The sequence below is a fragment of the Pinus tabuliformis genome, chromosome 4_2 (genome assembly GCF_031772625.1).
Source record: "Pinus tabuliformis cultivar Carrire ecotype Pingquan chromosome 4_2, CPIR1, whole genome shotgun sequence".
Lineage (NCBI taxonomy): Eukaryota > Viridiplantae > Streptophyta > Pinopsida > Pinales > Pinaceae > Pinus > Pinus tabuliformis.
The window spans coordinates 43897413-43901165 of NC_142304.1; positions in this window are offsets into that span (position 1 = coordinate 43897413).

Here is a 3753-nt window from a genome sequence, read left to right on the forward strand (position 1 = left end):
GTATCCAAAAAGTTATCAACATCAATTAGCCCATCATAGTGAGGTAGATCCCTGACTTCGGATGACACGCACCACAATGACTTGGTCATCATATTACAACGCAACGTAGATACTTCATGCAGCTAGTTCTTCCAGTGCTCTAACTCTTCATCCAAATCTGACGTGCAGGATCTCTCACGGTCCCATGCAATATGTCCGTCCGATGTTGGATTTACCCTATCCTGGTCTCACGCTGTTATCTTGTAAATCTGGTCCAGATCGTCATCACTTTCATAATCTCAGACTAGTTCTGTATAGTGTGGTCCTTCTGTGGGATCCAGTGGCACCACCAGGTTGGTTACCCCATTCATGTCAGTGGCCCAATCAATTCCAAGGAGCACAGGGTATGGTTTTCTATCATCCACAATCTCTATTACCTCAAAATCCGCCAGTGCGCTTGCGCTCTCGATGTGAATGTTTACCCCTTGCAACCTCCCCATTGGGATAATTTTATGTTGATTCTCCATTCTTACCTGGATCAGAGACCAGTAGAGTGTATGTCTCCCCATTCGTTCTCAAGTATGTGTTGGCAAACAATTCACGTCAAACCTCAGATCCCGGATAACTTGGTCCATTTCGTATTCTCCTATCTACACCGTGAGTCTCATTTCACGCTTGGGCCTTGCCTTATGCTTGCTAAGCTTCCTGACTATGTGCAGTTCACCAGTAGTGCCATCCTTACCAGCACAACAATTGATCAGTTCCTGCAGGCCCTTCATAGCCTTACTATCATGGATCATTTTCATGCAGGTCTTCAAGAATGTGGTAATCATGGATGGGTCCATTTCTTTAATTGGTTTCTCCTGACTTCCTGAGGTAGAGGCCACAGTGAAGCTTTTATTTGCTTCCATAAATGTTTCTTTTGTGTGCTCCAAATCAAACCTGGTTTTTTTTCTGGTGCTTTGTGGACCCATTCGTCTTCTGCAAGCTGCCTTCCTTTATCCTCCCCCGTTGTAGTCCACTTCATAGCATAATGTTTACCTTAGGGTCTTCGTTGTGAGGCTTAGCCCTCATCATCTGGAGGTTCTGCGTTGGCTGCGGAGGCTAGACTCCCTTTCTGTGAATCTTAGCCAATAATATTGGGAAATCCTCAATCGCATGGTTAAACTGAGTACAGTAATGGCATAGAAATCGTGTCAGATTTAGAAAATCCCTCGCGTAGTGTCTTGGGCCTCCAAAATTGTAACAAATCAGTTGCCCTCAGCATCTACCAGGTCCTCCTCCACCTAGGCCTTAGCCACGCCCCTGATACTCACCTCGTGTTCCCCCAACGCCTTGGTCCAGAGGCCGCATTTCTGACTGCACCCTATGTGTAGGTGTCCTGTCCATCATTAATTCGTTACTACAACAATTGTGCTCATCGTGACCTACATATTGATATAAATTGAAAAAAAATTGTTGTGGTGTTTGTATGAATTTATGTAGCAAATGGAAATTTTCAGTCGCATGTTTCCCAACCACCTGGCATATAGCACACCTTAATGCGGGCCTTGTACTTGGACCTACCACAGCCTCCATCTGTAGAGGCATTGGTCCCCCTGTTGCAACATAGTTTGTGAAAACTAGGCAGTGATACTTGTCATGCCCCTGACCCTTGAATTTTAAGCACCAAACTTCTTCGCGCACCTCTGGCCGAGTTGTTCTATCCTTATTCAGACTTTCCATTTCAATACAGAGGTTTTGCAACTATGCATGAATTTGTTGAACCCCTAGATTAGCATCCTGCATTGCTGTCTCATGTAGCCTCATCGTGATTTCTAGAACTTCTTCCTGGGTTCCAATCTTCTGTTGTGATAGCGCAACCCTTAGGTGGGTTAGGAGCGAGGCTACGAACCATTCATGGTGTTGCCCATCAGTTAGGTTCATGTTGGCCTCACAAATTGTACACTTTAACCTTTGGTCCAAATCCTAGGGCATCTCCCCAGGCTTCATCATGATCTCCTTGAACCCCACAATCAACTCTACTTGAGACTTAGGTCTATTGAATTCTCTATTTAGCATAGCCTAGATATCTACCAACGCGGATGTTGGGTTATCAATATTGTACTTAATGTATCACGTTACTGTGTGGTCCTGTAAAGCACTAACTAGCATGGCTTTCTTCATTTGGTCATCCATGAGACCCTGGGCTTCCCATAAAGCCTTCACGACGAACCAAAACTGGTCCGGATCTTCTCCCTACACTCTTTAATACAGGTAGTTTTACGGAGTTCGCCATGTTGAATAGTGGTGGAGGTGGCGGTGGTGTGGGTGATGGGGTGAGAGGTGGAAGCGAGGATAGAGGCGATGTAGATGGATGGGATGAGGGTGGAGGCAGTGTAGGTATTCGTGGGAAATCCTTGTCTTATCAACTGACTAGTGCTCAAGGGAGAATTCTACGGTGCTTCTTTGTCGTCACTCAAAGGAGGCTAGATTAGTGGGTTATACTCAAGACCTTTTCTTCCTCTATCCCTGAAATACTTTCCACTTCACGTATCTCCAAACATCAAGGCAGCTGCATAACCCGTTGTTTACACAAGATCATCTTAATCCAAGTATTTAGTCATTTTAAATACTTACCTCGCGGTCCTTTAAAGATGGATGCTCTGCGTTGTTGTAACTGATAGAGGTATCGACCACAAACTCTGTCACGAATTCTCGTATGATGCAGTCGAGCCAATGGTCAATAGTTCACACAATCTTAGCCTGAGACACTTCCAATCTCCTTACTAACTCCGGTGTCCAAACAATTGGAGTGTCAAGCCTCCACCTTCCTTGTTCGTCGGCCAACTTCGCGACCCACTCATATAACTCAATCAGGAAGGAACAGAGGAAGATTTCATGTATTTCTATGTACATGTATCTGTCCAATCACTATTCTTTCATCAACCATAGAATCTTATTTTCTTGCACCATGAATTCATGGATCTTTCTATCCAACCAATTTTTTATCTCTTTCTTAGTTGGATTCCAATGATACGACATCGCACATCTTGTTATGCAAGTCTTGGTCCTGGCAATAGAATCATTTGTTGGCTTGATGGGCCCTGACCTAGGTTCAGCGTTAGGCAGCCAAGCAATTCCCTACACTACTAGCCCTTTCGGCATCAGTTTGTGGAGCATGGACCGAAGTCTCACCCGAAGCAGTATGGGGGGATGCAGGAACCAAGTTTCCACACCTTGAGATGGTTGTGATGTCAGTTTTATACCTTAATCCCTGTCTTCGAGTAGATCGACAAGCCTTTAAGGCTTATCGTTGTCTTTCCCCTTTTGTCTTTCAAAACCTCCGCAAAGGTATCCGGATATCCTTTGTGCAACCCTAAACAATGATTCAGACACTTACATGCCTCTGTAACTATGTTACTGTCTCCTGTACCTAAATATCTTAGTGGCTAGCCAACTTTATCATGCAGTTAAGATTACCCTCACGTAAACATATATTATTACCTGTGTTCAAATAACAGATAGAAATAGATACATTCGCGCATTAATTTAAGATTATAATGTAAACCCAAAACTTAACATATCATAACTGGATGCAATAATCATAGATAGAAAACATAGTGATTCCAAAATAAATTTTTTTATTCATGATTCAGGTTCCTAGTACAGACTCTATCCTCCCTGTGCACATAGCTGCAGGGATTTGCACACTCAGCTACAGACTTCCATCCTAGGCCTCTGCTCACTCAGTTGCAGACCCTCTTCCTACACTGAGACTCTCTCTCTTATCTA